Raw genomic sequence first — 11,776 nt, 5'->3', positions numbered from 1 at the left:
AGAATTGTGTAATTAATACAAGCTGATCATTTTAAAGTAAATTCTCATTCCAAAGTGCTGAAAGTCTATTCTAATATAACAATTTCACTGTACACACATCCCTTATCCCCTCCTTACTCTCCTCTCCCCAATTTCTTCAATTTTATTTTTAATTGTGCAAAGATAGTTTAAACCTCATTTGCAAACTCATTTGTGATTTATTACCTTTCTATTCCTATTCTCATCCTTCTCCTCTGTATGTGTGTGTGTGTTGTCAGTTAATATTACGATGCAAATTTGTGTAGATTTTGTTTGAACAGAGTAAGTTATTTGTTGTGCCAAAAATAGATATAAAGGGATAAAAACATTTTTTATTGGCAAATTACATTCAGGTGAGTTGGATTTACTTCTAATGCGATGTACAACTGCAAGTTAATTTAAATCCTGTACTTTGAGGTTTGTAATAGAATCAAATTAGAACAGTGTATGGGTTTAAGAGAGGAATTGGAGAATTTTTTTGTTAGACTGCGAAGAGTGAAGGTATAGGAGACTCCACTGATATTCCCTAGGGTATCAGGTCCAGAATATCATCAGACAGCTTTTGACAAGCTGCTGTGGAGTCTTAGACTAAAATGGAATGGATCTGCCTCAATATTTCTACTAATCTAGAGGTGAACTGAGACACTCAAACCACTTTGCTCCCTGAATTATTCAGCTGGTTACTTATCTTGTTGAACTCATGAAGCTCAAGAAACTGTACAACAAAGGGCCTTTGGGGTTATTGACTGAAGACGTTATGCCTCAGTTGGAGCAGAAGGAGGATATTGAGGCCTGGTTTGAAATACGACAGATGCAGGGTTGAGGTAAGTATTGCTCACTGTGCCTCATCAAGATTGGGCCAAATTCAGATTCGTATTTTTACTGATACAGAGAATCTGCACGTGCGGTAATGTTTCAGATGAACAAATGAATTACTTTCTTTTATAATAAAAAAGACTGCAGATGCTGGAAAGCTGAAATAAAAACTGAAAATACTGGGAACACACAGCATGCCAGGCAATAAGGATGGAGCGGAACCTAACGGATAAGCTGGAGAAGTGTTTTCTAACTTCAATTCCTCCACTTTTTGGAATACCAGAAATAAAATATGTGACTGCAGCCTTTTAGAAGAACAATATCCATTCTGAGTTTTTAAAGTATGACTATTTCCTCCAAAATTGACATCTATATTATTAAGTGGAAAAAGCCAAAAGAAATATGGTTAACATATTAGGGTTAAAGATCCTTTGTCAAAACATAATTTTCAGTCTCCATGGTTTTCTGTGGTTTTTGACTTCTATTTCTGTTAAGAAAATTGGGATGGTTTCAGACACTTCAAGTATCAATGGAAATTTTCCTCGAAGATTAACTCACACTCTGTCAGATAGCAATATATTTCGTATACTGTAATAAAAAATGAAATTAAAATGCAATGTTGTGAAGTATCAGAAAAAAATATAGTATTTGTATATGAAGTTGGTCACTAAACTTCAATTTAAAACATAAATAAATGTCCAGAGAAAAGCATTTTCACTTTAATGCTGCAGATTTCCATCTAGATGTTTATTTGTACCTCTTTTTAACATTATTAATATATATATCCTGTGCATTTTCATTTTTTGCTTTAGTCTTCCTGAAATCTACAGATATGCTTTCCTTTCATATCTGTAGGTTTCACGAAGACTAAAGACAAATACTCAATAGTTAGCAAGAACACCAGCACATTCAAACATAGACTTAAGGCAGTAATGAATACTTTAGTTTGAGGCAACAATCACATGGATCTGGCTTCATGACATATTTGGCCAAAAGAAACATGGGCATTCATCTTGCCAAATATATTAAGCATGCATTTCCCACCCTACAATCAAGCTAAGCTGAAATGGTTGATTTAGCGAGAGTGAAAATGGTACCTTAACTTCTTTTTCTGTCACGGTGGATATGCAGAGAAAGCAGGATGAACTCGACTGTTGTATTACACATAATACATTGCTGAAATAAATATAGATATTAAAAAATATTCAGCTCTCTCTTTGCTTACATTTTTATCAAAGTCGAAGTCTCTTGCAGTTTTTCAGTTTATTTTCAAATATTCTGCCACACATTTCTGTAGTTTCCTTTATTTCAGAAGCAGTGACTCCAATGATATCTACATCTGCATGACCCTATTACATTGGAACTCTTTTTGTATTATCTAAAATTTATCCAGAAGGAAAAGTTTGTTTCACTACCTCATCTCCTGCCTCATGATGAAGGTCATTGAACTAAAACATTAATTTAGCTTCTTTCTCTGCAGATGCAGACTAATCTGCTGTGTACTTCCAGCGTTTATACAAGAAGAAAAGCTAAGTGTCAAATTTCTTCAATGTTGCAACAAAGGATTATACAAACAGGAACTTCAGATCTGGTGTTAAAATTACTATACACTGTCAATGCTAGTGGTCACAATTCCTGGTTGGAATTAGAGGAGAAACATACTTGCAGCCAAAATCATTCTCGATGCATTTCCAGTGGCAAAGAAAGCTGCAGGAATACTGGAGCTCAAAAGTTCAAATGAAAGGCTGTAAATATAACTAACATTCAAAGCTTCGCTTTGGCATTAGTATATTATGGAAAGGAATTCGCTGCTGCCTTTGATTAATGTAAAAACATTCCTTTTTTAAAGTACCTGAGTGAAATAATCTTTAACTAAAGCAATATTTGGTTTCCATCAAAATATACATAAAAGATCATATAGGTATCAACAAATTATTTAATGACTGCCCTGGAATTAGTGTATCTTGGGTTCTCTGCAAAACATTACATTTTTCTTTAATGCAGGTCAATAATACTTCAATATTTACTATGATAATGAAAATATTGATGTATAGCACTGTCATAAAGATATCCTGTATGTCAGTTTTTTTGTTTCAGGATCTGGAATGCTATAAATATATTCCAGCTGCAGCACATTTCCATAATTATTGAAAACATCACCAACTAATTACAGAAAATAGCATTGGCCCAAAGTGGCCCCTAATAATCTACTTAATAGACGAGCAGTATCTGCTATATTTCAAAGAAGGGCATCAAGTCATCCTCAATGTTTAGTGCTAAGCTTCATTCAGGGTAATTATTGTTTTATGAAATGACGATGAAGTTGAAAGAAAATTGTGGGATTTCCATAATTATCAATTTTTAAATTAATCAGCCAGCATTATACTGAGGTTCTAAAGCCCCAAAATCATTGGCTGCTATCGATATAAAACAGAGCACTGCACCACTGGAAGCTAGAGCTACCTTCTACTTAGTGAAATAGAGCACTTAATTCACATGAGATGCTGGCATTATCAAATTGTCCAGATCGTTCTTGCTTATGAAATATAATGCAGATTTCACCGGTCATTCGGGAATAGTGCTTCTCCTGTGTTTTATTAGGAAGTACTCTCCCCTAAAATAAAACAAAACTGCAAATGTTAGATATTTGAAATAAGAACAGATAATCCTGGAAATACTCCGCAAGGCAGGCAGCATCCATGGAAAGGGAAACAGAGTTAACATTTCAGGCTGAAGACCCAAGGGTCTTCATGTTGAATCGTTAACTATTTCTTTACCCACAGGTGCTACCAAACCTATTGAGTAAATCTCCCTTCTTTTCTGCATTCCTTATGACTTTTTCCCACATCCATATTCCCTTTTTTCAGCCAGAGATAGGAGTTGCTCAAAATTGCTGACTTTCCAACCCCTTTCTATTTAACCCTTTGGTGACATGAGATCTTTTTGATTCGCCCAATTCCCTATCCCACCCATCGCATTTCCTTTATTATGGCAAAATACTACACTGTAATTACACTAAGATTTCATAAAGCTTGATTTTACCGTGCACATGTAAGTCTTTCATGCTTGAAAAAATACATAGTATTCCACATCTCCACGTCATGCATGTGGTGGTCTCCAGCATTGCATTTTTTAAGGGAGCTACTTGCCATTTGCCTCCAGTTCTTCAGCTTACCTGAATGTAGAATCAGAATCCCAGAAAGCAGGAGGTGCTTCTGGAGGGTAGAGGTGTGATCAGCTCCTGGTCAATATATCCATTCAAGATTCCAAGCTCTAACAAAGATGCACTCCTGCTTCCATCCTCACTTCTGTGATCTTTTTCATGCCTCAGTCATGGAGAGGGGCAGTGTGATATTCAGAAGTGGACTCTAAGCTTCACGTAGTTAGCAGATATAGTAGGTATTGATATTGCTTTGATTGGACATTAATTATGTTAAGAGTAATTTATTTTATAAAGCATAGATGTGCTTTTGAATTCTGTCCAGGGACCTTGGGACTTTCAATGCTACCTTTACTGTTCCAATTAAGTATGAATGGTAGATTGATGTGAGAGCTCAAAATTAGATTCAAATGTCTTAGTACTTCAACAAGGCACAAATAGACATATTCTGTCTTTGGCAATTGTGCAAAACAAGTAATACTCAATCTCAATTTCAAGTTCAAGTTTATTGTCACTCAACCGTATACATGCATATCACCAAATAGAACAATGTTCCTATGGACCAAGGTGCACAGCACAGTGCATATAACTCACACACTACACATAAAGTAATATTACCACAAATAAATTATATTCCAGAAGATTGACATTTAGCACAAGGTGCATTTACGGGTTAAAAAGTAAACAGTGTAACGCTACTGGCACTTCATAAGTGGTGAGACCTGGCTGGTAGTAGAGAGTTCAATAGTCTCAGCCTGGGGAAAGAAGCTGTTTCCCATCTTAACAGCATCCTAACATCCTAATCTGTTAACAGTTTCAAATCTCCTCTTATTTTACATATTTTAAAGTACAATTATTACAAAAAATTTATTCCAGCAATAATTATAAAGCAATATTGCAATGTAATAAAACACAAAAAATATTTGGAATGGCTATACTGGTTTTCTTTCTTGCCACTTCTATTGGTAGTCGTGTGCGCATTGACTTTCTGATTGGACAGTTTGGCTTTTTTATTGATTTTTTGTTTTTGCTGCGTAGTTTGATTCTTTTGCCATTTTGTGAATGTGATATTTGATCCAAACTGCCACAAAGATATGAAGGATGATGAGGTATGATGGCAACCACTCCAGCCATAGTGCTGTGCTGATGGAGGAAGGGAATATATAGGGTGTCAGGTTGGAGTGTCAATTAAATGGGCTGTTTTGTCCTAAGTGGTGTCAAGCCACTTGAGAGTTGCTGGAGCTGAACTCCGCCAATGAAACTGAGAGTATTCCATCACAATCTTGATGTGCCTTGTAGATAGTGGAAATGCTTCAGGGTGTCAGGAAGTAAGTCACTCATTGCAGTGTACCAGAACTGATTGATTCTTATCACCAGTGTATTTATGTGGATAGCTCAGTTAAGTGTTTGCTCAATTGCTGCTCCACCCTAGTTGTCAATAGTAGATGACTTGGCAATAGCTGTGCCATTGAATGCCATGAGGGTTAGATCTAGTTAGAGATAGTTTGTGGATGATACCTGCATAAGCAAACGTTTCTTACTGCTATTCAACACTTGTTGACTATAGCACGGTCCTCTTCAGTTTCTGAGAAACAAACTGAACATTGTGCAACCATTAGTGAGGATCCTCACTAATGACTTTATGGAAAGAAGTTCTCTGATGAAGAAGCACTGCCCTGAAGAACTCACATGGTAATGTTCTTAAGCTGTGATGATCTCTGTTCAACAACTGCAACCAGCTTTCTTTGATCAAGACTCGACTTAAACTATGTATCTGGTTATTTTCCTCTCGATTCCAGGATGTAGTGATTACACCAGAGACAGTGAAGCTTTTCATACCACTTTTCTGAAAATCAGTTCCTTGGTCTACTTTTGGACCAAAGAGCCCCAGAGCCAAATGATCCTAGCTTAAAAGCACAATTTCCAGCACTTCCCATTATCTCATTATCATTAGAAATAGACTAAGGAGATGTAAGTAACCTGACTGGATTTGTTTTTGGACAGCTAAACCTGGAAAATTCCACATTATGTTGCATGGATACTTCAGACTGATCCTTCAGTATTAAATGCTTCAGGTTGCTTGCTCCCATCTGCAGTATCCACTCCTCTTGGTCTTCTCTACGGAGTGTGCCAAATCAGCTGAAGAATGGCTTCTCTGATGGTGCATTTCCCATGAGGAAACCAAAGTGGAATATGTATTGGCTGATCTCTTTTACACCAGCTTTGCTTGCAAGTGGGTAAATTTATTGTTGTCATATATGCCGAGATACAGTGAAAAACGTTACCTTGCATACTGTTCATACAGATCAATTCATTGCAATGATGCATTGAGGGAGTACAAGGTAAAATAATAACAGAATAAAGTTTAGGTCACATACTGTAGCTGAGACTATGGTATCTGCTGTTGGCACCTGCCTTCTACACCCATCTTTTAACTGGGATTGGTATCTTTCCTTTCAGTTAGTCCCGACGAAGGGTCTCGGCCCGAAACGTTAACAGTGCTTCTCCCTATAGATGCTGCCTGGCCTGCTGTGTTCCACCAGCATTTTGTGTGTGTTGTTTGAATTTCCAGCATCTGCAGATTTCCTTGTGTTTGTGCTTTATTAATGCCCAGTTTTGAGCAGCCAAGTATACCTTGAAGCTGTCACATGCAGAAAATCGCCAGTGACACATGATAGAAAATGAATATCCTTAGCATAAACACGAGATATCATTTCCATAGGTTTAGATCATGGTTACAGCTGGATTGCTTCCAGTGAAGGTGGTGCTGAATTGTTGATTCCGTTGGGATGACAGCTCAGATTTAGTTTTTTTTTAGGTACGAAAGGATGGTTTTGGGGACAGAGAGAGGAGTTAGGAGCTGGATTTAGGGACAAGGATGAGGGAAAATTAGAGGACATGCTAGAGACTAAACCTCCGTCTGTGTTTGAAAGTCAGCGAAGGTCACGCCGGCAGAAGGCTAGTCATGAGTTGTCAGCGGGTTCTGGGATTGGAGTTCCATTTTGGCAGAACACACAAATGAATGATGATGAATTGGTGAGACCTAATAAATATTTGGGGGCCTAATATTTGGGGTCCCATCATTGGCAAGCTTGCAGTTCAAGGCCTGGAGTTCAGGTCCTCATCTAAGATCCTCATTCATCATCATCGGCAAGTTCTGGGGTCAATACCAAAGATCGAAGCACAAAGGTTGATTGGAAATCCAGAACTCGAGCCTGTTGGCCAGAGCCTTGAGTCTGCGAATCTCTGTGAATCCACTGAAGAAGTTGAAGGCCCAATTTCTTTGAATCTATGACTGAGGCCAAAGAAGGCTGTACTGGATTTGGAGGATTGTAGTATGTGTATTTGGTAGGGTTAAACGTAGCTTGTTTTGCTGTTGTTGCTTTGTCCCTTGGTATGTTCTGTATTGATGTGCTCTGTGTTGTTTTGAGAAGCATCGTGGGCATGCCATGTTGGTGCCAATATGTGTGGTGACACTTGCCCTCTGCATTAAGCACAACCTTGTGTGTTGGTTCTTAATGCAAATAACACATTTCATTGTATGTTTTGATGTATATATGAAAAATAAATCTGAATCTGATCTGACCTGATCAGAATCCGATGCTCTCATCAGCAAATACACTTGCAGCAGGAAAATGAGTAAAGATACCAAGTTTTATAAGTGATATGACATTCAGATCCTGGTCAGCTTGGTCAGCAATAGGTTACCAAACCTTTCTCGGTAACAATTAATGCTGTTTTCACTTGAGTACATTCTCCCACCATGCTTCTTCGGGTATCCTAGGGGAAGTATTGATTATTTAGCTAATAGAGGAGCGTGTCTTAGCTATATTTGACTCAGTTCTGGACTGCGTGATTTCCATAGTGCATAGTGCATAGTGCAACTTGATGATGTACCTCAAATCAGCACTTCTAGTAGATCCATTTTTTCCTCTGCCAATTTTGACTTTGGTCTCCAGCAGTTCTTGAGAAGGATTTTACAGATTAAGTAGAAATGGGTGTGTCACTGGGTCAGAAATGCTTTTTAAATCCTAGTATAGGAAAATAAACAAAATAGTTCTTAAAAGCTACAATGACACTAAAATAATTCTGAATGTTTCTTTCGTGTTTTTTTAAAATTTGGACATGATTTACTATTTTTTTTGCAATATTTTCGACTTTTAGTTTCTTCTTTAACATTATGCCATGCCTTCCATACATTAAGCATTTCAGTATTTCAGAATGAGAACCAGGTTTAATATCACCGGCATCTGTCATGAAATTTGTTGCCTTTGCAGCAGCTGTGCAATGCAATACATGATAATAGAGAAAAAAAAACCTTTGCATTACACTATATACACAAAATGGTTTAATTAAATAAGTAGTGCAAAAATAGAGATTTAAAAAGTATTGAGGTAGTGTTCCTGGGTTCAAAGTCCATTCAGATATTGGATGGCAGAGGGGAAAAAGCTGTTCTTGAATCATTGCGTGTATGCTTTCATGGTCCTGTACCTCCTTCCTGATGGTAGCAATGAGAACAAGGCATGACCTTGGTGATGGGGCTCCTTAATAATGGATGCCACCTTTTTGAGGCATCGCTTCTTGAAGATGTCCTGGATACTACAAAGGCTAGTATTTGTGTTGAAAGTTAAAGTTTCTGAGAATAAGAATTTAGTAACAACTGGGTTATGCATACATAATAGAAACTGCACTGTGAGTGACAGAAAGCTTCATCAAGAATTATCAGACCTATAAAACCCTTAACTGTGGGACTAAGTGGGAATACAATTCATTTTTAGTCATGTGTGGGTTTTGTTAGAAAGCCAGATTTTGCCTTTTGTCACGATAGGCTTGGTAAAATGGGACCTTATTGACCAAGTGATTTCTTTTTACAGTAAACATGCTGAACTGAAGGATGTTTCACACCAGGGACATTAAAACTACTTCTGGTGGAGATCAAACACCATTGATACTATTGCTTCCCAAATCCCATCTGTGATAAAATTGATTTAACAGATAGGATAAGATGTTTGGCAACAATGTCTTCTAATGCCCGCTGTGTGAGACACCAGGGGATGATCATTACACCCCAGTTACCAGAAAGAAATGACACAAGTAAATGTGAACGTAAACAAACAGGCAAGTGATCAATAATACAAGCCAACAAACCAGTCTGTATTCTATGTGAATCACAGACGATAACCATTCCAAAAATAGTAACAGGTTGCTGGGGTCACCACGAAGAGGGCAAATCAGAAAAGGGGGCAATATCAGAAAATGATGAATAAGGATGGTTTGGACAAACTTAATTTGTGAACACTGCCCAGCCAATATCAATAAATATCAATGACAGCTGGGGAAAGATGCTTCATTATGGTTAGGGTACAATCAATTGACAGGAGAACTCCAGGACATGACCTTCTGTAACCTAGTAAAGGCTGTTTTCTCACCTGCATGAATAACACATCACAAAGGACGCGTAGACTGGGTGAAAATTCCATCTAACTGACAGAGGACCAAGGAGAAGGCAGAAACAAAGGTTACATATCATTTTTATTGAAGCAAAGTAAAAGTGCCCTTAACCTCCATTGTAAGCTTTGGACAGTATTATAGTATTTTTACTATTTTAACATTGTTCACAGGCCTTCAAGATATTTTACGAGCTGAAAAAAGAACTTTCAATCTGCTGCTCTTTTTCCTTTAGCATATTTCTCTTTATCAATATCCTGATTTCAACATTGTTTCTTTTTATATTATTCCTTTCCATTAAGTAGGCAATCCACGTTCCTCCTCTGAACCCATCCACTTCTAATGCTCACTCTTAACCCACCAAACATTCCTCAGCACCAGCCCACACAACCATCCTTTCCTTTATACGTGATATTGAGTATTTATTACGTTTTTGATGCTTTGGTGTCTAATGCTTATCTTCTGATAATTTCGCCTCACCGATAATACAGATGCTTCTGGGTAATGTGTAATTGACCTTGCATCTGGATGATGTTACAACTAGAACCACATCTTTATTGGAAGTATTAAAATTAAAGAACTGCAATCATTGTGGGAACAAAGGCATGCTCTGCTTTTATGCAGTATTAATAATTTATATCATTATGCCAGCAGGGGTCACTCATACAATAAATTTCAATGGTGCCCTCACACCCTTTCCTGAGTGCCCCAGTGCCCATCACATGCACACATATATAACTTTTACTAGGTACATCTTGGTCAGCCCATGTAACATCTATTCTTTACATTTAGGAAATACTGTAACAAATGGGAAAAGGGTACAGAGTAATTTTTTTTACCTTAAATAATTACTTGTTACTTAACAATCTTGTATTCATATTGCACCCAGTAAATAATGTCATATTAGTTTTACATTAACAAAAGGAAATTAGAGTAGTTGTTTCTTGAAATATGCTCGCCTATGTACACAGTCTATTGTTTGACAATGTGTAATTACATTGAATTAAAAGTAGTAATTAAAACACATTAGCAAAACATGATCGTTGTAGAAGAGCTGTAAGTTCATACTTCCTTCTTATCACCTCACTTTGTGATACATGTTAGTCAAATTATTGCAATATTTATGCATCATTGTTTCACAAGTCAAACACAGAACATTGCTTATTGGATAACCATATTACCCTTAATAAAGCTTCTAAAGCATATTTCTGTGTAATGTTTTCCTAATATTAATGTTACTCTTGAAGCAAGAAAGCACATTAAACATCATGTAAATTCTTCCCTGGCATGGTAAATATTACAGAGCTAACATATCTCTTCTCAAGCCTTAGCACTGAATTTCTGAAGTTGCAAGAGAAATAACAACAATGTTACTTTGATTCAGAACACAAGATTGAATAAGATGCCTGAATAAAGATGTATATTATGACTTTCTTTAATATTTAAGTCAGACTTTCATTGATTTGTTTCTTGTTTTCAGCAGACCTTGACAACATGATAAAATAAATCATAAATATAAAATGTGGTGGTAACATCGTTTATGGACTTCATACAGTCATCAATCTCTGGCAGTGAGTGAATTACCACTGCAGCCAAAGATCTATGCTTCTTAGACTTCAATAGGATACTAGCAACTTTTTTTTTCTCTCTCCACAGCTACTACAAATGTTCGTGACTGGTAAGTATTATTACTGTTTTTTGAAAGTTTGTTTTATAGTGGCTGGCTTGGCATATGCTTCTAAAGGAAATATTTTATCAGACTCCTTTTGGGTTAAAGTCAATGTGCACACAAAATCAGTGGAATGGAAGGCTCCCCAATGTGTAGCTCTGCAGTCACTGTGTGCTGGGGTAATATGAAGGAGGCCTTATGCTACCATTCTGCACAAGGCAAAATCAAAATTAATCCTGCCCACCCCCAAAAGGTTGAGAACGTTGGCCTGGAATTTGTGGCTGTAATAACATTTGAACTGTCATCTTTGGCTGTCATTACTCTGCAAAACTGACAGCAAAGTCTATACCAGTTGAATGCAGTTTCTGCCATCCAGTCGTTTCTGCCATTGGTGCTCGCTCCTCTATGGTTATGCTGTTGCATTCAACACAGAATCATTGATCCAACATCAGCTGCAGCTTTTCATACAGTTCTGTTGCTGTTAACCTAGACTTTATATACAGCTTCAGTAACATGAGCCACAAGAACTGCAGATTGTTGCAAAAGCCCACTAACATACTTCAGAGAAATAAATCTTCTGTCTCATCTGGTCCAATCTGTATACAATTCAATGCCCACCAACTTGGTTGATGCAAAACTGTTTCCACATCACATGCTCAACCTTG

General features: G+C 37.2%; 1 long non-coding RNA gene across 1 annotated transcript in view; it reads left to right on the top strand.

Moving 5' to 3' along the window:
* Nucleotides 1-11,776, top strand: part of LOC140715096 (uncharacterized) — a 50,179-nt gene that overhangs the window by 5,210 nt on the left and 33,193 nt on the right. Inside the window, exon 2 of the long non-coding RNA XR_012096057.1 lies at nt 11,099-11,120. This is a non-coding gene — a long non-coding RNA (uncharacterized lncRNA). The remainder of the gene's footprint in view (nt 1-11,098; nt 11,121-11,776) is intronic.

The sequence above is a fragment of the Hemitrygon akajei genome, chromosome 23 (assembly GCF_048418815.1).
Source record: "Hemitrygon akajei chromosome 23, sHemAka1.3, whole genome shotgun sequence".
NCBI lineage: Eukaryota > Metazoa > Chordata > Chondrichthyes > Myliobatiformes > Dasyatidae > Hemitrygon > Hemitrygon akajei.
Note: the sequence above shows the minus strand (reverse complement) of the source record. Positions and strands in the feature narration are given on the sequence as shown.